General features: G+C 45.6%; 1 protein-coding gene across 4 annotated transcripts in view; it reads left to right on the top strand.

The window, feature by feature from the left end:
• VSTM5 (V-set and transmembrane domain containing 5) overlaps nucleotides 1–22,802 on the top strand; it is a 37,913-nt gene that overhangs the window by 11,117 nt on the left and 3,994 nt on the right. The gene's annotated exons all lie outside the window — the stretch shown is intronic.

Consider the following 22,802-nt stretch of genomic DNA (forward strand, 5'->3'; position numbering starts at 1 on the left):
ACCAGTCCCAGGTAATAAAGCCCAAATACAAGGGTGGGTCAGGTCAGGTAGAGATAACAGAGCCCGAATGCAGGGATGAGTCGGGTCAGGTGGAGACATCCAATCAGTGGAGCCCACATACTGTCTCCCTAGCTACCGAACAGTGTGGGCTCCGCCTTTTGGGCGCCAATTCTCACCAAGGTGATAGGCTAGTCCAAATGTCTACTATGGGGTGAATTGTAATTCAGTTGGTCACTTATGTGTGACCTGCATGACTGTGCAGCTTTCTGTGTTACAATCTCATTTGCTGCTTGTGTGTGGCCAGGCCCAACCACATGGCCTTTGCTCTCGAAAAGTTAGTCTGTAAGAAGTGTGGCCCTGGCTGGTCACATGCTTGGTGCAAAATAAAGCTTTGCTTGACCTTCACTTTGTATCAGTCTCACTCCTTTAATCACAGACCCATTATTAGGGGATCCAACATTGGGGACCCAACACACTTTCTCTCAGTCCCTTTGTTTGTGTTCCCTCTCACTGTGTCTCTCTCTGTCAAATGAATAAATAAAACCTTTAAGAAAAAAAAAAAAAGGCTCCTGAGTACCTACTGTGTGAGATGCGCTGTGCCCACAGCCAAGGATATTCGGCTGTAGGGGATGACATGGCCCAGGGGCAAAATCGGATTCCAGCCTGATGATTCGATGTTAGAGGCCCTGGGGACACAGAGAAAGGGATTTACTTCCATTGGTTGGAATTGGGAAGAGTTCTAGAAGTTGAACAGTGAGCCTGGGAGGCCGAGTAGGAGGTTGCCAAGGAAGGAGAAAGTTCTGAGCAACGGGAAATCATAAACACAGACACACTTTTACCATCTCTTCTCCCTTTGTGCCAGTAGCAGGGGGACTGTTCTTTTTTTTTTTTTTTTTTTAATTTTATTTGTTTATTTGACAGACAGAGACCACAAGTAGACAGAGAGGCAGGCGGAGAGAGAGAATCAGGCTCCCCGCTGAGCAGAGAGCCCGATGCAGGACTCGATCCCAGGACCCTGAGATCATGACCTGAGCCGAAGGCAGCGGCTTAACCCACTGAGCCACCCAGGTGCCCAGGGGGACTGTTCTTTAGTTAAACTTGGTTAAATTTAATTAAATTTCTTCTTATTTCATCTTATAAGTTCTATAGCAGGTAAAAGAATGGAGCTTGGGAAGACTTTTAGGTGGAAGGTGCTGGAGTAGTTCCTCTGATAGGCCCTGACCCTGATGCCAGAGACTCAGGAGGGAGGTGTGGGTCCCTTGGCACCAAGCATGACTAGGGGACCTACGTGAGGCTCCCCTGATGATTTCCCCTTCTGCACCTGTATCAGATCCCTGCCTCAGGCTCTCCGGGGTAATGGTTCGCATTCCCTTTGGGAGCCAATGCCCAGAAATAGAACAGCAGACCCGCTCTTCCCTGTTGCCGTCATCCACACCTACCACGCCCAGGATTTCAGGGGTTGTGGAACCAGAGCTCACTCCTTCAGGTCAAGGGGACTGTGACAGCCCCAGCCTGAACGAGCTGTCCACCCATCCTATCCCACCCTGGGAGCGCTCACCTGCTCCTTCCAGCAGGGAGATGAGCGTCATTCCTCTAATGTGAACGCACAGCAGGCTGGGAACTGTGCCCCTGGAGGGGGAGGAGGGGCCTCAACGGAGCACACACCTGAGACAGGCAGTCAGGGTCTCCCCACTGAGAAAGAGGAGACAGAGGCCCAGAGTGGGCCATTGTCTGGTGAACTGGAATTGGGTGGTGCAGAGTCTTGAGATGGGGATGGAAAATTGAGTTGAGAGCAGACCCAGGAGAGATACGGCCAGATGTGTGGTCTAGAAAGATCACTTAGAATAGCCTCCAGCCGATGGAAGAGCAGAAAAGCCAGTCTGTCCTGAGTTGTTCTGATTGTTAATCACAGTCACAAGACAACACTGTGTGTGGCCGTGTATTGAGCTCGTGCTTTGCAGCAAGTACTGCAAAGGCGACTTTCTGTTCACCCATGTCGTCCTGCAAACAAGTACAATTCGCACCCATTTTACAGGTAAAAAGTGAGACTCAGGGCGGTCGAAGAACTCGCCTAGAGATATTCATTCCATTAGGTGCTTACAAAAAGCCCACAGGGCCAGGCACTGACCTGGGCCCCGGGGATTCAACAGCCAATAGCGAAGAAGGCAGACCCACCCCTCGGTTCAGAGCTCACAGCTGATCTAGAAGGATCAGCCATTCATCAAAAAGAATTACAAGGGACTGGGGTAAGTGTGTTGCTAGGAACAGATGTTATGGGCACATAAGGCTGGGAACCTAACTGGGTGTTGAGAGATTAGGAAAGGCTTCCTGGAAGAAGTGATGTTTAAACTAAAATCTTCAGGATGAAGAGGAATTGGCCCTATAGTCTCTCTGAAGGAGCAACTTCATACCCTAAGTGTGGTACCCCATCAGGAGTGTGCCTGAATCCTGTGATTGCTCTGTACCCCTCTGCCAGGGGCCTTTAGTCATCCTAAAAATTCCCTAAGAACTATTGGGATGTCATCGCATCTTGTCTCTTCCTTAGTCCTCTGTGCCACACACATTACCTGCAGAGGTGCCTGAGAAGCCCACTTTCCAGTTCCCCAGGCTGGGCACTGGTCCAGGCCCGACCGTGAGTCATACAGCCCATGGCTATTCAGAAGAGTTCAGCGTCCCAGCAAGGGCGGCTCTTGCTTCTGTTAGGAAGATTCCAGGAGGAATTCCACCAAGAGGAGTTTCAGGTCTTAGCACACTTCCACAAGGAAATCACAGATTTACAAATGCCCATTCCAGTCTATACCTGCTATGTGATTTGGGACTTGAAGAACCAGGCTCCTCCTCCTGGTCTCAAATATACGGCTTCAATCCCAGATCTGATTCCAGCTTCTGCTTACACACCCCTGGGTATGGGGAGCTCACTACCTCAGTGAGCAGCTCCATGGCTCTTCAAAGAATTTTCATTAATTTTAGCTGCTATTTATTGAGCGATCACCAAGTGCTAGAAACTATGCTAAGCTCCCCACCTGTATTGTCTCACTGAAACCTCATTCTGCTGCAGGAGGTGAGCACAGCACTATTACAATATATTTATTTCATAAGTACAGTAACAGAGGGTGACAGAAACTAAGGAATTTACCTCCAGGTCAGGCTGTTACTGACAGACCTAAATTTTGACCCCAGAGTCCATGAATGCATCCATTATACCCACACAGCCTCATTTCTGTTTATCAGTACCTGCCTCCTTTCAATCTTTACCAGCCGATTGTCCTTCTGGCAATGACCAGAGGGCCCACGTCTTCCCTTCACCAGGATGAGAAGTTTGACAGCAGAGGCGGGTCCCCTGCGTGGCATAGTGGTGTAAGCGGGGTTCAGAAGGAGAGAAGGGGCTGGGCTACGGGGATATTGGGAGCATCCTCAGTGTCCCCTGTGCCCAAAGGGCTTGCAGAATCATAACTACCAAAGTTCTAACCGCGTGGTCCTGGGACCAGCAGCAGTGTCACCTAGAAACTTGTTAGAAATGCCGACTCTGAGGCCTCACCCCTAACCTACTGAAGGAGAAATGGGAGGGGCCCAGCCACTTCTTTTTCACAAGCCCTCTAGGGACTCTGATGCCCTCACATGTCAAGTACAACCACATTATAGCTCTGGAGGATGCGGAGGGCAGTGGAATTCCTCCCTAACCCCAAAGCATTGCTAGAAATTATAAAGTTTGAGGGATGCCAGGAAAATTCTTTTCCCCCTCATAGCTCACTGCAAGGGCTGACACAGGTGCCTCAAACGTTCTGCTCTGCACCTGGCAGCCAGTCTTTGCTTTGACTTGAGGCTTTGTCAGTGCCCCCTTTGAAGGGCTGGGAGCTCCGGCTGCTAACCCCTTAGCGTGGATTCACTCAGTCCTTACCAGTCTTGGCTGCACAGTGGGGGACTTTTAAGAACCACAGGGGCCTCGAATCCTTCTCCCACACTGCCCCCAAAGATTCTGAATTCAGTAGTCTGGGGTAGGAATTTTTTTCTTTTTTTTTTAAGATTTTCTTTACTTGAGAGAGAGAGGGCACACAAAGAAGGGGAGCCTCGGGCAGAGGTTGAGGGAGAAGCAGGCTCCCCGCTGAGCAGGGAGCCTGACCCAGGACTCCATCCCAGGACCCTGAGATCATGACCTGTGCCAGACACAGATGCTTAACCTACGGAGCCACCCAGGTGGTCCCGGGGTGTGATGCTCAAAAGCTTCCCCCAGGTGATCTAATGTTCAGTTGAGGATGTCAAGGTTCCATCAGGACCCTCAGCTGTGGTGGAATGAGTAGATGAGGTCCGGTGGCCCATCTTGGTGCAGTCTGCTGCGGCCGGGAGCCCGGCTGAAAGGCCCTCTCTGGGGGCAAGTTGGGGGGCTCTGAGAGTGCCTGTAGGACACTCTCAAGGACCAAATTAACAATGTCCTTCCACACAGAGTGAGTGACCCAAGCTGGTGCCCTATAAATGTTACTCCCTTCACTTCCCTGCCCACGTGCTTGTAGAATGAAAGATGAGTGGACTGAATTCTCCGGGCTTGGAATCCGGGCTTTGTCTGGGTGAGAAATCAGGGAAGGGAGGTCCTTCTGTGACCTTTGGAATTGTTCCTGGGTGTCAAGTTCTCACACCCACATGGTTTGGGGTTTGTTTTTAATTGGATCATTGACAACTGAATGGTGATGGTCCCTAATTATAAATGAGGAACTGGACGGTCAGAGAGGGAAAGGGCTGTGCAGAGCAACGGAGCTCGGGTGTGGTGCCATCCATACGGCGCCCAGGTCTCTTAGTTACGTGGAGTGTGAAGGCACTGGGCTCCCCCAGCCCACACCCTGTCCTCCCTTGCCACCCTCTGCTCCCACCGGCAGCTGTGCTCTTCCCAGCATCTGAGGAAAAGCCAGAGCCACCCTCTTAGAAAGCCAGAGACGCTTCCACGGTGTGGACCGAGAAGAAGCCAGGAGGCCTGGTGAGTCTGGGGGCCCAGAAGGCACAAGTGTGTTTCAAGCAGGAGAGGTGGGCCGCAGTGCCCAGCTAAGCATGAAGAGGAATTTGCAGGTCTGAAGAGATTGGAGGGAACTGGTCAGAGTAATCATGGAAGAGGGAGTCAATTTACATGAAAAAAGCCATTGTGAGATTGGTAGTAGGGAGGGCCATCTTGAATGTGATATTCTGAATGTTCTGGAAACTGTGGGCTTTGTTGTGGGAGTGTCTGCTGTGGGATGGTCTCCCACAGTGTCGACTGCTCAGGTTTGAGCAGAGAGGAAGTAGAGCATTGTTGACCCAGTTCTGGTCAGAGAACACAGAGGACAATGGTGTTTAAGGAACTGGCCATAGTGCTTAGAACACCACGGGCTTTGGAAGCCAGGCTGACTACGGAGGGGAGTGAGGATTAGTGGTAGGAGTCGGAGGGGAAGGGTTGATGAGGCCAGTGGGAACAGTTGACCAGTAAACAGAAATGAGAGAGGGCTGTGGTCAGAGTGGCTGCTTCCTCTGAAGGCTAAGGAGAATGTTCTGGTAGGCAAGGATGCTGGATGGGGCGTCCAGGGGGCTGTTGGAGGTGCTTACAAAGATGCCATACCCCCCCACCCCAGTAGAGTTGCTAACATGTTTGAAAACTGAAGAAGAAAGATTGGGGTGGGGGCGACTGGGTGGCTTAGTCTGTTAAATGGCTGCCTTCGGGGCTCAGGTCATGATCTCAGGGTCCTGGGATCAAGCCCCATGTCAGTTGGCAAGGAGTGTGCTTTTCCCTTTTCCTTTCCCTCTGTGATCTCTCTCCTCTCTAATAAACCTAAAAAAAAAAAAAAAACTGGGGGACTTATCATGTTAAAAAGAGGAGAGGGTAGAGTCACTTCAAGAGAACAGGATTTTGTTTCACAAGGTGGTGAGAAGTAATCCTCTAAACCAATGCGATAGAAATAGAATGCAAGCCCCATTTAACAAGTAGAAAGAAACAAGTGTAATTTAATGATATGTTTTTAGCCGTATACCCAAGGTATTATTTCAAAATGTAGTCCATGTTTTAAAAAAAAATGCATTCTGTTTGATATACTAAGTACTGTCTCTGAAATCCAGTGTGCATTTTACACTTGAAGTACATCTCAGGGTGCCTGGGTGGCTCAGTTGGTTAAGCTACTGCTTTTGGCTCAGATCATGATCCTGAAGTCCCAGGACTGAGTCCTGCATCGGGGTCCCTGCTCAGCAGAGGGTCTGCTTCTCCCTCTGACCTTCCCTTTCTCACCTACTCTCATTCACTCTCTCAAAAAACAAAACAAAACAAAAAAACCAGAAACACACATCTCCATGTGCACTAGCAAATTCCAGCTGTGTGGTAACATATGGCTGGGGGCGCCTGGGTGGCTGAGTCAGTTAAACTTCCGCCTTCAGCTCAGCTCAGGTCATGATCTCAGGGTCCTGGGATCAAGTCCTGCATCGGGCTCTCTGCTGGGCGGGGACCTGCTTCTCCTTTCCCTATGCTGTTCCCCCGCTTGTGCACACACACTCCCTCTCTCAAATAAATAAAATCTTAAAAAAAAAAAAAAAGTCATGTGGCTAGCAGCTTCCATTCTGGCAAGCCCAGGTAAGGGGGACTGTTGCTTCCAGTGACTTGGGTCTTCCAAATCTCCACCGGCACTGAATCTTGTGCTATTTGGGGAAACCTAAAAGAGGGGTAAATCACCTCTAAACTCGGTATTTTATTAGAAGCAGCTGTGAGGCACTGAAAGTGCCTTGGATTCCAGCCTGAGCTCTTATTTTCTTTCTTTTTTTTTTTTTTTTTTAGATTTTATTTATTTATTTGACAGAGATCACAAGTAGGCAGAGAGGCAGGCAGAGATAGAGGAGGAAGCAGGCTCTCTGTGGAGCAGAGATCCCGATGTGGGGCTTGATCCCAGGACCCTGGGATCATGACCCGAGCCGAAGGCAGAGGCTTTAACCCACTGAGCCACCCAAGCCCCCCTTAAAATCTTTTTTTAGACAAGAAGAAGGACAATAAGTTTTTTTTTCTTCTTTTTATTGTATTACGTTAGTCACCATAAAATACGTTAGTTTTTGATGCAGTCTTCCAAGATTCATTGTTTATGCACCACACCCAGTGCTCCATGCAGTATGTGCCCTCCTTAATACCCACCACCAGGCTCACTCCTCCCCCAACCCTTAACCCCTTTTTTCCTTAAAAGGAAAAAAAAAAGCAAAAAGCGTAGTTATTGAACTCAAGTCTCTGGCCAGCCTCCCAGAGGGAGATAGAGCTTGTGAAGCACTTTGCTAATTGTGCACAGGTGAATTACTAACGCTTTCAAGTGCGAAACCCCTGCAGCTCAGACCCAGTCTTGGCATGCATTTTACTTGTTTTTAGGATCCTGCCTTTTTTTTTTTTTTTAAGTCCTTCCCAAACTTGCTAAAATGGTCCCGACTGTTCAGAAGGATATAAAGTGAAATGTAACGTTTTTTTCCACCCACACATCCCATCCTTCCCCGAAGACCACCACAGCCCTGGTGTTTAGGGAATCGTCCTGGAGATTTCCTGTGCATATACAGATGAGCGTGTGTGTGTACATACATATCATTAAATAGAAGTATCTTCTATGTACCGTTCTGCCTTGTGCTTTTTCATGATTTTTGAGATAATCTAATATCCGTGCATATAAATATAGTGTATTTTTTAAATGCCTCTGTATTATTAGAATGTGAATATTGATCATTTGTTTCACCAAGTTTGATACAGTAAGAAATACTTATTTGGTCTTCTCTGCCTGGTTTCTGACGCAGAGTCCCTACAATCCTAGTAATTTCCTGGGTGATAGGAGTGCTGGGAGCCTCTCCTGGTAGAATATTTGGTCTTACTTTCTGGTTCCTGATGTAAAAACTTCCTAAGACCCTTGGAATCTCCAGAGTGCTAAGTCTGTTTTTTGTTGGCTAACAAGGTGGCTTATGGAAGAGGAAGGCTGGTTGGCAGAGGAACTAACTGTGGGATGAGAGGGTTGGAACTTTCAGCCCTAACCTCCCTCCCTATCTTCAGCCTCTGGGGATGGGAGAGAGGCTAGAGACTGAATCAGTCACCAACAGCCAGTGCTGTCATCACTTCTTCCCAAGTAAGGAGCCTCCCCCAAACCTGAACTGGAGAAGCTCTGAGAGCTCTGGGTTAGTGAACACAGCAAGGCTTGGAGGGAGCCCAGAGAGAGCACGAGGCTCTGCAGCCAGTCCCACGTACCAGCTGCGCATCCCTTTGACATCACTGCTCCTGAGCTGTGTCCTTTTATATTAAATATTTTATTTATTTCAGAGAGAGGGCGAGCACATGCTTGTTCAAGTATGGGGGCGTGGGGCAGAGGGAGCAGCAGGCTCCTCGCTGAGCAGGGAACCCGATGCGGGGCTTGATCCCAGAACCCTGGGATCATGACCCAAGCCCAAGACAGATGCTTAACCAGCTGAGCCATCCAGGCGCCCCAGCTGTGTCCTTTAAAATGAACAGGTAATAGTGAGTAAAGTGCTTCCTAAATTCCCTGAGCCATGCTAGCAAATTATTAAACCTGCAGAGGGGGTGGTGGAAACCTATGATTTATAGCCAGTTGTGGGGGGGGCGTGGACTTGTGGTCGGTGTCCAAAGCAGGGGCATCTTGTAGACAGACCCTTAACCTGTGGCGTGTGTGCTAACTTCAGGTAGCCGGTGTCCAACGTGTCATGGGCAGCCTAAGAGCCCGTTTTCCTTTCCTGGCCCCTTACCATTGAGCATGTAGGATGTCTCCTGTCTTTCTCGGCTACAGTCAACCACACTGTGCTTCAGTGATCAAATCTACATCTGTGTGCCCTTACCGTTTGTGGGATCAGTTCATAAAAGTGGAGCTTCTGGATCAAGAGGTATAGGGCTAATAATTTTTCTAGATTCTACCATATTGCCCTCCAAGAAGGTTACGCCCATCTACAATTCGCACAGTCCTGTTTGAATGTGACTTCTGCATACTTCTGACAATACAACGTTATCAAACTTTCATCTTTCCCAGCTGATAGTGGCGCAGTCGTTCAACTTTCCCAGCCCGGGTTTTGCTAGGCTGTGATAGTGGCCCAGGACACCTAGTTCTGATCAGGTTACCGACCTGATCACCCTTTCGGTTACTGACCAAAACGGCAGCTAGCGCTATTTTGCAGTGATACATAGATCTCTTTTCTGGTTGGGAGACGATGACAGGGGCACAGCCTGCCAGCCTCTGCCTCAACCTGCCCCTCTGTCCATGTTGTTTGGGTGACTCCCCAAGGAGTCGCCAGGAGCTCCGTTGAGGACAAGCTAAGCTTTGGTCCCAGAGTCATGGGGCGCTGACGGGGGAATTACTACCTGAGCTAACAGGAGGGATAGAAAGCCTGTAAACTGTGCAGAAGTCCGTCTTCCACACTTCATGGCATCTAAACCCAAAAGCTCCGACGCAAGGGCTTTTACACGGAACTATTTGCAATATTCCAGGCTTGCTTGTTTCAAGAAGGACCGTGGTTAGACAGCGATGTGGATGTTCTTGTTGCAGCTTAAAGCTGCTGTTTCTCCTCTGAGCTTTTTGACCCTCAGCAGATCAGGGGCTAGGAAGGGGGTCTTGCCAGCACCTCTGTAAGCTCCACCCAGACCCCCCCCCCAATCCCTGATCTCTCCAAAAGGGCAGCAGTTGGACAGGGAGAATATGCATGTCTTTATTTGTTCTTTCATGCCAGGCTATTGTGAGTGCTCACTAAGTCCCAGGCACTGTGCTGGACTCTTCGGCTGAGCTGGGTGATGAGTAAGGAGTTCCAGGGCAGACCTACTCTGCACACATGCCCTGTCTCATGCTCCACTGCTACCCATCCACACCGGTCCCCCACCCCCAGCCACCCCAGTGCAGGGTCTCGGGCTGCCCCTCCACTGTTTGGCCTCCATTCGTGGGTTCTCAGGAAGGTGATAGGACCGGCACAGGTGGTGGGCTCCAGGCAGTGCAAGCATGTGCATAAAGAATAAATCTGGGGCCCCTGGGTGGCTCTGCCTTTGGCACAGGTCATGATCTCAGGGTCCTGGGATCGAGCCCCACATCGGGCTCTCTGCTAGACAGGGAACCTGCTTCCTCCTCTCTCTCTCTGGCTGCCTCTCTGCCTACTTGTGATCTCTGTCAAATAAATAAATAAAATCTTTAAATAAAGTCTTAAAAAAAAAAAAAAAAAGAATAACTCTGCCGCCAGATGGCCCTTCCAGAAGCCAGGTTCAGATGCTGCTGAGCCTCTATGTGAATACCAGGCTGGGGAATCTGGAGGACTCACTCCCACACAGTCTCCAGCCTGTCACAGATACCTCCCGCTATAACCTCCCTTCTTACTCAGCAGGTCTGGGCACAGAGGATTCCGTCCTACTGCCCTGGATGGGCTCACAGTTCTCCCAGCCCGGTGTGCACCTCCTCGCCTTCGTGCGCCTTGAAAATCGTACTCTGCAAGCCTCCGTTGCAGCAAGTGTCCTCTCCCTCTCCTTCCTGAGCCTCCCTGGCTCATTAGCGGGACAGCAAAAAAGTACACAGGGTTTCATTCTCGGCTCTGCCACTTACCCTGACGTGGGGCGCATTCCCTAACCCCAGGGAACTTGAGTTTGCTCCTCTGAAAAATGGGGATATTAATACTCTTCCCCAGGCCAGCACCCCTGAGAGCCAGTGCCCTGGGGCGGAGCACGGGATGGCAGGTGGGGCAGCATTCAGTGACTGGAGGGGTGTGGTGGGATTGCTGAGGTGGAAATGAGCTAGGAGATGAGCCCAACGCATCAGGGAGGGGTAGCTTCGGTCCTCACCCTGCTCCACCTCTGCACCCCACCCCTGGCTGCCTCAGAAATCCACTCTTGTATCGCTTGGAGTTTTCTTTTTCCTCTTGGACATTTCTCCGAGGCTCCGGGTGACCAGCTGTCCTGGTTTGCTTTCCGCACTGAAACTCCCCAATCCTGGAAGAACTCTCAGAGCGTGGCACACCTGGAGGGTTGGTACCCCCAGACCCATGGCACAGACCTGAGCCGAGGAAGGCAAGCGTGGGGGCCTATGTGCTGTGCCCTGCTGGGCCCCACACGTGTCCCGCCCCTCGACGCCGCAGCCTTCCTCCGGAGGCTTTCCTACCCTCGTTCTGGAATGTGAAGGTACTTCTCCCCATCTCACAGTGAAGAGGCTTCTGGTGGAACCACACAGATCCTGCTCACACCAGTTGTCCCGATGTAGGTGTCCCCTCTGTGACCGCGGAAACCCGGAGGCCTCGTCAGCCACCTGTCTCCGCAGTAGCTGACGCACTTGTTCATCGAAACTGTGGTCTTCAGAATAGAACGGACTTGCCTTGCGAGTTCAGGAAGTCTATGCATCTTAAATCATCAAAAAAAAATTTTTTTTAAGCTGCCAAATACAACCTCCCTAATCTGTGTGTCTGAAAAGGCATAAGGAGCTGTTCATTCTGAGAATTCTATTTCCGCCCATTTCCATTTGTTTGCGTGCTCCATTCCAGCCAAATTCACTGCTGGCACATTCCCTCTGGGTGGTTCTGAGTGGGGCTCCCCAGCGCCAGGAAGTCAGGCTTTCAGGAAGCCCGTGGGTTCGTGCTCCAGTGACTTCCCTGCTAAAATCGTTAGTTCTGACTCCTTCCTTAAAGGCGGCATCTGCAGCTATCCGAGAAATGGGTAGAATTGAGGACTTCTCTGCTTGTCACACAGAATGCAAGTGAAGATGTAAAGCGAGGTCAACCCTGAAACTTTCTTTAAACCACCAGATTGTTTGGTCTAATCAGCAGAACCTTAAAAAGTAAAAAAAAAATATACACTTCTTAAAATATATTTTATTTCTTATTTCAATAAATACCTGAAATTCAGAAGCATATAAATGTGTAATTTGGAAAATAAAATTCTGTGGCCATCCAGTCTCTAGGCAATCCCTTCCATTTTTCTCTAGTTAACACGTACTTATTTATACAAATATAAACAATTGTATGCTGCTCTATAAACTTATTTTTTAACTTAGTACCACATTGTAGGTATTCCTTGTCTATACAGAACTGCTGCTGTTTAGTGGATGCTGGCGTCCATATTACAAGTAAAATCTCATTGAACCAACCCCCTTGAATAGAACCTTTGAGCCAGGTCCGAGTAGTGGTGTAGCTATTAGTGTTCTCTAACTTGTTCTGAATGATTTTAGCATGAGGTGCCGAAGTGGTTACTCATTAATTCAGCTTCTTAAACGGGTGACAAGCAGTTTGCCTTTAAGTTCTTGGAACTGTTAATTTTCCAACTTTGCTATAGACCATTTATTACTAATTATATGTGGCAGATAGATAGAAGAAAGAACTCTTTGTTCCAAAAACCTAGTTAAATGCCTGGCTAGTCTGATTAGTAGGAGGGTTTTTTTGTTTTGTTTTGTTTTGTTTGTTAAGATTTATTTATTTGAGAGAGTGCAGAGCAAAGAGAGAGGGAGACAAGCTTATACCCCATGGAGCAGGGAGCTCACTGTGGGCCTCAATCTCAGAACCCTTAGATTATGATCTGAGCTGGAACCAAGAGTCCTATGTTTACTGATTGACCCTCCAGGTAGCCCTGATTCAGGCAGCCCTGATTAGGGGGAGGTTCTTACGGTGAAGAGAACATGAAACCAACCATCTAATTGGCCCATTTCCACGTGTATCAGCACCTCAGAAACTTGGGCTTGTTATTTTTATTTGCTTTTCAGTTTAGTACCTAAAAGGCTTAAAATGAAGACCTCTAAGCATATTGAAAGTGCTGGTAGTATCCTAGGGAACTGGTCTTCAATAACCTTGACCAACATGTTTCACACAGACTATCCAGGAAATACACAGATTTGTCATGAGTTCCAAATGTGGTTTTCTGAATCTTACAGTAATCACTATTTCAGCTGCTGATATCTGGGATCAGAGAAATCCAGAAACCTAGATAAATAGGTAACAGCTACAAAGTCAAGTGGAAAAAAGTTTTTGTACTTTTTTTTTTTTTTTATGGAAGTAAAACTGACATACAATGTTACATTAGTTTCAGGTGTACAACATCATGACTTGACAGGTCTTTATGTTATGCTATACTCATCACAAGTGTAGCTACCATCTGTCACCATATAGCACTGGCCACACCATCTGTTATACTCCCCGTGCCGTCCCTTTCATCCCATGACTTCTTCCATAACTACAAGCTTGTACCTCCCACTCCCCTTTACCCATTTTTTTTTAAGATTTTATTTATTTATTTGACAGACAGAGATCACAAGTAGGCAGAGAGGCAGGCAGAGAGAGAGAGAGGAGGAAGCAGGCTCCCCGCTGAGCAGAGAGCCCGATGTGGGACTCGATCCCAAGACCCTGAGATCATGACCCGAGCCTAAGGCAGAGACTTAATCCACTGAGCCACCCAGGCGCCCCTCCCCTTTACCCATTTTGCCCATCTCCCTACCCCAACCTCTTGGGTAGCCATCAATTTCTTCTCTACATTTATGGGTTTGATTGTGCTTTTTGTTTGTTCATTTTGTTTTTCAAATTTCACATATCGGTGAAAGCCTATGGTATTTGAATTTCTGGCTTATTTCACTTAGCATCATACTCTCTAGATCCATCCATATTGTTGCAAATGACAAGATCTCATTCTTCTTTATGACTGAGTAATATATTCCAGTATGAGTGTGTGTGTGTGTGTGTGTGTGTGTGTGTACCCTGCCACTTCTTTATTCATTCATTTATTGAACATGTGGGGTTCTTCCATAGCTTGGCTGTTGTAAGAAAAAAAAAAAATGCTGCAATAAGCATAGCAGTAAAAATATCTTTTCAAGTTAGTGTTTTTGTCTTCTTTAGAATTCCAGCAATGGAATTACTGTATCATATGGTATTTCTTTTTTTTTTTTTTAAGATTTTATTTATTTATTTGACAGATAGAAACCACAAGCAGGCAGAGAGGCAGGCAGAGAGAGAGGAGGAAGCAGGCTCCCCGCCAAGCAGAGAGCCCGATGTGGGGCTTGATCCCAAGACCCTGGGATCATGACCTGAGCTGAAAGCAGAGGCTTTAACCCACTGAGCCACCCAGGTGCCCCTCATATGGTATTTCTGTTCTCAGGGTTTGTTGGTTTGTTTGTTTTTGTTTTTGTTTTGTTTTGTTTTATTTTGTTTTAAGATTTTATTTATTTATTTGACAGACAGAGATCACAAGTAGGCAGAGAGGCAGGCAGAGAGAGAGGGGAGGAAGCAGGCTCCCTGCCAAGCAGAGAGCCCGATGTGGGGCTCAATCCCAGGACCCTGGGATCATGACCTGAGATGAAGGCAGAAGCTTTAGCCCACTGAGCCACCCAGGCGCCCCTGTTTTTGTTTTTTGAGGAACCTCCATACTGGTTTCCACAGTGGTAACACCCATTTACATTCCTATCAACATTGCATGAGGGTTCCTTTTTCTCCGCATCCTCACCAACACTTGTTATTTTTTTATTGTGACCACTCTGACAGGTGTGAGGTGATATCTCACTGTGGTTTTGATTTGTATTTCCCTGATGGTGAGTGATGTGGAGCATCTTGTCATGTGTCTGTTGGCCATTTGGTTGTCTTCCTTGGAAAAATGGCAACTCACATCTGCTATCCATTTTTTAATTGTTTTGGCATTGAGTTCTGTAAGTTCCTTATGTATTTTTGGATATTAACCTCTTTTTTAAAAATTTTTTTAAAAACTTATTTGACAGACAGAGATCACAAGCAGGCAGAGAGGCAGGCAGAGAGAGAGGAAGGAGAGCAGAGCAGAGAGCCCGATGCGGGGCTCGATCCCAGGACCCCGGGATCATGACCCAAGCCCAAAGCAGAGGACACCACCCAGGCGTCCTCTTTTTTTTTTTTTTTTTTTTAAGATTTTTTTTTTTTAATTTATTTATCAGAGAGGGGGGTGGGAGAGCGAACACAGGCAGACAGAATGGCAGGCAGAGGCAGAGGGAGAAGCAGGCTCCCTGCTGAGCAAGGAGCCCAATGTGGGACTCGATCCCAGGACGCTGGGATCATGACCTGAGCCGAAGGCAGCTGCTTAACCAACTGAGCCACTCAGGCGTCCCCGGATATTAACCTCTTAATGGATATGTCATTTACAGATATTTCCAATAGGTTGCCTTTTTGTCTTAATAGATTCCTTCGCTGATGGTTTCCTTTGTCTGTTGGTATAATCTCAATTCCTTATTTTTGCTTTTGTTTCTCTTCCCTGAGGAGACCTATCTGGAAAAATGTTGCTAAAGCTAATGTCAAAGAGATTACTACCTCTGTTTTCCTTTAGGAATATTTTGGTTTCACGTCTCACAGGTTTTTAATCCATTTCAGCTGAATTTTGTGTATGGCGTAAGAAAGTGGTCCAGTTTCATTCTTTTGCATGAGGCTGCCCGCTTTTCCCAACACCATTTATTGAAGAGACTGTCTTTTCCACATTGTATAATTTTGCCTCCTTTGTCATAGGTTAATTGAACATATAATCATGGGTTTACTTCTGGTCTTTGTATTCTGTTGCATTGATCTATGTCTGTTTTTGTGTCAGTGTCATACTGTGGTTTTCTTTTTTTTTTTTTTTTTTAAGGTTAATTTGTCAGTGCACACCCACAAGCAGAGGGAGAAGCAGGCTCCCCACTGAGCAAGGAACTTGATGGAAGACTTGATCTCAGGACCCCGGGATTGTGACCCTATCTGAAGGCAGTTCCTTAACCAACAGAGCCACCTAGGGGCCCCAATATCATACTGTTTTAATTACTATAGTTTTGTAGTATATCTTGAAATCTGGGATTGTGACACCTTCTGTTTTGTTCTTTCTAGACAATGCTTTGGCTATTTAGAGTCTTTTGTAGTTCCATATACATTTTAGGATTATTCTAGTTCTGTGAAAAGTGCTGTTGGGGCACCTGGGTGGCTCAGTGGGTTAAGCCTCTGCCTTTGGCTCAGGTTTTGATCTCAGGGTCCTGGGATCAAGCTCCACACTAGGCTCTCTGCTCAGCAGGGAGCCTGCTTCTTCCACCGCCTCTCTGCCTACTTGTGATCTCTATCTCTCTCTGTCAAATAAATGAATAAAATCTTGGGGAAAAAAATGCTGTTGGCATTTTGATAGGAATTGCATTGAATATGTAGATGGCTTTGGGTAATATGAACATTTAAATGCTACTAATTCTTACCATCCATGGTATAGCTTTCCATTTGTTTGTGTCATCTTCATTGTCTTTCATAAATGTTTGATAGCTTTCAAAGTATGGGCCTTTCACCTCCTTGGTTGAATTTACTCATAGGTATTTTGTTCTTTTTTGGTGCTGTTGGAAATGGAACTGTTTTCATTCTGCTTCTCTTTCTGCTACTGTATTAGTGTATAGAAATGCAACAGATTTTTGTATATTTTGTATTGTGCAACTTTACTAAATTCATTTATCAGTTCAAATAGTTTTTTGGTAGCATCTTTAGGGTTTTCTGTATATCGTGTCATGTCATCTGCAAACAGTGACCATTTTACTTCTTCCTTACCAGAATGGACCCTTTTAAATCTTTATCTGCTTGCTATCACTAGAATTTCCAGTACTATGTTGAATCAGAACAGTTAGAGTGGATATCCTTGTCTTGTTCCTGATCTTGGAGGAAACACTTTCAGGTTTTCACCATTGAGCATGATGTAAGCTATGGGATTTATGAATGGTCTTTATTATGTTGAGGTATGTTCCCTCTAACCCCACTTTATTGAGGTTTTCATTATGAATGGATGTTGTACTTCATCCCATGCTTTTTCTGCTTCTATTGAGATAATTATGTGGTTTTTATCCTTCCTCTTGTTAATGTGATGTGTCATGTTGAATGATTTACAGATATTGAACCATCCTTGCATCCTTGGCTTAATCCCACTTGATTGTGATGAATGATGTTTTTCTCATATAGTTGATTTCTGTTAATATTTTGTTAAGGATTTTTGCATCAATGTTCATCAGAGATACTGGTCTATAGTTCTTTCTCTCCCTCTCTTTCTTTTCTTTTTTTTTTGGGGGGGGTGTCTTTGATTTTGGTATCAGGGTAATAATGGCCTCATAGAATGAGTTTAGAAGTTTACCTTCCTCTTCTAGTTTTGGAATAATTTGAAAAGGATAGGCATTAAATTTTTTTTTTTTTTAAGGCTTACTTATTTGTGAGGGAGGGAGAGCACAAACAGGGGGAGTGGCAGGCAGAGGGAGAAGCAGGCGCCCGCCCCATGGACAAAGGAGCCCGATGGGGGACTGGATCCCAGGACCCTGGGATCATGACCTGAGCTGAAGGCAGACGCTTAACCAGCTGAGCCACCCAGACATCCCAAATCGTCTTTAAATGTGTTGTAGCATTCACCTGTGAAGCCATCTGGTCCTGGACTTTTGTTTGTTGGGAGTTTTTTGATTACCAATTCAATTTTATTACTAGTAATTCTTCAGTTCAGATTTTCTATTTCTTCCTGATTCATTTGTAGAGGAGTGTATGTTTCTAGTAACTTATCCATTTCTTCTATGTTGTCCAATTTGTTGGCATATAAATTTTCATAATCTCTTACATTTCCTTGTATTTCTAAGGTATAGAAATACCTGCTTCATTTTTTATTTGATTCCTTTCCCTTTTTGTTTTTTTTGTTTGTTTGTTTTTTGTCTTTTTTGTTGTTGTTTTTGTTTTTGTTTTGTTTTGTTTCTGGTTTTGGTTTGCTTTGGTTTGGCTTTGGTTTTCCTTTTTTTTTTTTTTTTTTTTTCCTTAAGTCTAGCTAATACTAATTTGGTTTATCTTTTCAAAGTATCAGCTCTTGGTTTCATTTATCTTTTCCACTGTTTTTTTTTGTTTGTTTGTTTTTTTAGTCTCTATTTTACTTATTTCTGCTCTAATCCTTATTTTCTTTCTTCTGTTCACTTTGGGCTTTGTTCTTTTTCTAACTCCTTTATATGTATTGTTACATTGTTTATTTGAGATTTTCCTGGTTTCTTGAGGTAGGCCTATATTGCTATAAACTTCACACCTAGATCTGCTTTGGCTAAATCCCAAATTTTGAATTGTTGTGTTTTCATTTTTATTTGTCTCTGTGTATTTTTAAATTTCCTCTTTGATTTTTTCATTGGGGTCTTTCACCTCCCTGATTAAGTTTAGGCATTTTATTCTTTTTAGTGCAATTGTAAATGGAGTATATTCTTAATATGTTTGTTCTACTTCATTATAGTATATAGGAATACAACAGATTTCTATATATTATGTATTCTGCAACTTTTTTAAGACTTTATTTAGCCTCATGATCAGACTATTACACTTAGCAATCAACAACATGGTTGCCAAAAAAGAAAAAAAATCTACATTAAAACTCTTTGTTGGAATGCTTTACACTTTCCACAGAACAGAAACTAAAATCACCTGTTAAACAGTCACAAATACAGTTCTTAAGTTTTTTGCCCAGACACATGAGTATTGTCTAAAACATGTCTTTTTTGTAGCAGCTTCTTTGCTGAGTTCACAAATTTTTGTGACCTGTAGCTTTCCTGTCACTTCTCTGGCTCTTCTTTCCTGCTAAACTTTGTTTCCTGGCAGTAATTAAAACCTGCTACTGCCGTAGCTATTGCTGCTGCTGGAACCAGCATAACCACCTTGGTTTTGTGGTTTGGCAAAGTATTGGCCTCCACCACTATATGGGCCAGAGTTTCTGCCTCCAACGTGTCCTCCTTTCATAGGTCCAAAAGTTGAGGATGGATTGTTGTAATTGCCAAAATCATTATAGCTTCCGCCACCTCCAAAGTTGCTTCCATCATTACCAAATCCATTATCGCCATTACCATTGCCCCATGTGCACCACCACCTGGACTGCCACCAAAGCCACCTCACCCACTGAGTTTCCTCTACAACCAAAGCTGTCATGACCACCAAAACCTTCCCCATGTCCTCCTCCAAAGTTTTCAGAACCACTTCAACCTCTCTGGCTGGGTGAAGCACTACCCATCTCTTGCTTAGATAGGGCTCTCCTTACTTCCCAGTCATGGCCATTCACAGTATGGTATTTTTGAATGACAGTCTCATCTACAGAGTCATGGTCATCAAATGTTACAAAAGCAAAACCCCTTTCTGCCACTGCCTTGGTCAGTCATGATCTCAATCACTTTGATGTTCCCATACTGTTCAAAATACTCTCTTTAGATGATGTTCTTCAATGTCTTCTTTAATGCCGCCAACAAAAATCTTTTTCACAGTTAAGTGGTCACCAGGTCTTTAAGAATCTTCTCTAGAGACAGCCCTCCTTGGTTCTACAACTCTTCCATCCACCTTATGTGGCCTTGCATTCATGGCTGCATCCATTTCCTCCACAGTAGCCTATGGGACAAGCCCGAAGCCTCTGGAGCATTTGGTGTTTGGATCTCTCATTACCACATAGTCCATAAGTGTTCCCCATTCCTCAAAATGGCTCCTCAGATTCTCTTTGGTTTCAAAGCTCAGACCTCCAATAAAGAGCTTCTACAGCTATTCAGGCTCTTTGGGAGACTCTGATTTAGACATGATGTTGGTGGGAGGGAGACTTTAATGATGCTTACTCGGCAGCGACCATGGGCAGAAAAGCAGCATTCTGCAACTTTACTGAATTCATTTATTCTTTCTTTTTTTAACATAATGTATTATTTATTTCAGGGGTATCAGGAGTACAGGTCTGTGAATCATCAGTGTTATACAATTCACAGCATTCACCATAGCACATACGCTCCCAGTGTCCATTGTCCCTCCCCTCCAGCAACCCAAAGTTTGTTTCCTGAGATTAAGAGTCCCTTATGGCTTGTTTCCCTCCCTGGTCCCGTCTTATTTCATTTTTTCCCTCCCTCACCCCTATAACACTCTGCCCTTTCTCTCAGATTCCTCATATCAGAGAGATAAAATAATTGTCATTCTCTGATTAACTTATTTCGCTTAGTGTAATACCCTCTAGTTCCATCCATATCATTGCAAATGGCAAGATTTCAGATTTTTTGATGGCTGCCTAGTATTCCATTTTGTGTGTATGTATGTGTGTATTTGTGTGTGTGTGCACGTATACACACACACATATGTATACATCTTCTTGATCCATTCATCTGCTGATGGACATCTAGGCTCTTTCCATAATTTGGCTATTGTGGACATTGCTGCTATAAACATTCAGGTGCACATGCCCCTTCAGATCACTACATTTGTATCTTTAAGGTAAATACCCAGTAGTGCGATTGCTGGGTTGTAGAGTAGCTCTATTTTCAACTTTTTGAGGAACCTCCATGCTGTTTTCCAGAGTGGCTGCACCAGCTTGCATTCCCACCACCAGTGTAGGAGGGTTTCCCTTTCTCTGCATCCTCGACAACACCTGTTGTTTCCTGACTGGTTAATTGTAGCCATTCTGACTGTAAGGTGTGAGGTGTATCTTCCTATGGTTTTGACTTGTACTTCCCTCATGCTGAGTAATTTTTGAGCACTTTTTCATGTGTCTCTTGGCCATCTGGATGTCTTCTTTGCAGACATGTCTGTTCATGTCATCCATTTCTTTTTTTTTTTTTAAGATTTTACTTATTTATTTGACAGAGAGAGATCACAAGCAGGCAGAGAGGCAGGCAGAGAGAGAGGAAGGGAAGCAGGCCCCCTGCTGAGCAGAGAGCCCCATGCGGGACTTGATCCCAGGACCCCGAGATCATGACCTGAGCCGAAGGCAGTGGCTTAACCCACTGAGCCAACCAGGCGCCCCCATGTCATCCATTTCTTGATTGGATTATTTGTTCTTTGGGTGTTGAGTTTGATAAGTTCTTTATAGATATTGGATACTAGCCCTTTATCTGATACATTGTTTGCAAATATCTTCTCCCATTCTGTCCCTTGTCTTTTGATTTTGTTGACTGTTTCCTTTGCTGTGCAAATGGTTTTGATCTTGATGAAGTCCCAATAGTCCATGTTTGCCCTTGCTTCCCTTGGCATTTATTTCTAATATCTTGGTGGTGTCTTTAGGGAAAAACATAGGGCTTTGATCAGACAGAACTGCATTTAAGTCCCGTCTTTTCCATTTCCTAGCTACATGGGCATGTTGCTGACTTAAGTAAAACATTAGGGAAGGATTGCTAAGTACAATAAGTATATATTCTAGTAACTGGCACATAAAATCTTGACTAAATTATAGTTCTCTTTCTTATTTGTGTGTTACCTTTTAAATGTGCTAATTTTTCATACCACTTCAGCAGCAACAATTCTACCAGGAAATCTCACTTTTCTTGTTAAGTATTTTGTCATTCACTTATTCATTCAGTCAACAAATACCTGTTGACCTATCACTATGCATCAGGGACTGTGTTAGGGGACACAGAGAAGAAGAAGGGCTGACCTGGAATTTGACCTCTGTTTTTTTCCTGAGAGAAAAGGGTAAATGTGCCAAAATGTTCATAACTAGTAAACTAAGGAGAGGATACATATTAATTGTACTTGCCTTTCAAAACTTTTCTCTGAATTTAACATGTTTTAAAATAGAGTTGGGAGAAAATGTATTTTTGTTCCTTGGCAGTTGTCATTCTTGAAAACCATTACCACTTCTTGGTTTTTCCACATGCCTTTTATCAGACTGTTCATAGTCGCCTTGCCAAGAGCCGTAGGAGAGGACCACTAAAGGAATGTGCTGGGGATGAGAGGGGACAGTGAGACAGGCCTGGAAAAGGAACAGGTGTGGTTACCTGGAGCCATACGGCAGGGGCTTGGGGCAGCTGGGCTCTCAAAGACTGAGGGGGAAATGGAAGTGGAAACCGAGGGCAGGGCTCCAAGTTTTGGTCCTGCCCTGTTCATTATCCAGTCCAGCCAACTCTATCCAGTCGTCTCAGGGTGTGGGCTATTTGTCACATTCTGTGCTCACCACCACCAATCACTGACTACTGATCCAAGCTTAGAGGTTAAACATTTCAACAGCAGCCTTTGTGTGACTCTTTGCTTTGCAGAGTGAACTTTGCCAAGCTCATTAGTCCTGTGGACGGTGAGGCTTGCTCTGTGCTTGATGGCATTGCAGTAGGTTGTGGATGAGACCTTGCTGAGACGATGTGTGTAATGTGGTTGGCGCAGGGCTTGTGCGTGGTACCTACATAGTACATGTACAACGGTGTACACACCTAACTTTATTCAATGGCACAATGACACATCTGCATGCGCACACAGGAACCTCTGATGCCTCTGCCTCCCCCATACCCACATCTAGTTTGTCAGCATATTTTATCCTCTCTGCTTCCAAATACATAGCCTAAATCAGACCACATTCATGCTCTGTGAGGCTATACCTCCATCTCTTGTCCGACCCCTGTAGCAGCTCTCTGATGGCTCGTCCTGCTTCGGCTCTTGTCCCCTCACCCCCCAGTATGTTCTGCACAGCAAACATTGTCAAGCTTAATGGATAATATCACCTTCCACCTAAGCCCCCCTATAGCTCCCATCAGCCTTGAGTAAAGCCCCACTCCCACCCCTCACAGCATGGCCTGTGTCCTGCCTGCTCTGCAGCCTCACTCTGTCTCTCCACATTGCTCACTGCATTCTAGCATGCTGGCCTTTCTGTCCCTGAGACACACCAGTACTTGCCCTCCCTTCAGTCTTTGTGCTTGCTCCCTCTGCCTGAGATGCTCCTCTTGCGAGTGTCCACACGCTGCCTGCCTGCCCTTCCGGTCTCCATTCAGATGTCATTTCCTCCATGAAGTCTTCCCTGACCATTATCTTAATTCTGTGTGCCATCTCCACCCCCACTGGTCAGTAGTGCTTGCCATGATCTAAAATGATCTTGTTTATTTCACCCTTGTATGTCTCCCTTATAGAATGGAGCCTCCGGGGAGGTTCACTGTCCA

Source organism: Mustela nivalis (genome assembly GCF_964662115.1).
Source record: "Mustela nivalis genome assembly, chromosome: 9".
NCBI lineage: Eukaryota > Metazoa > Chordata > Mammalia > Carnivora > Mustelidae > Mustela > Mustela nivalis.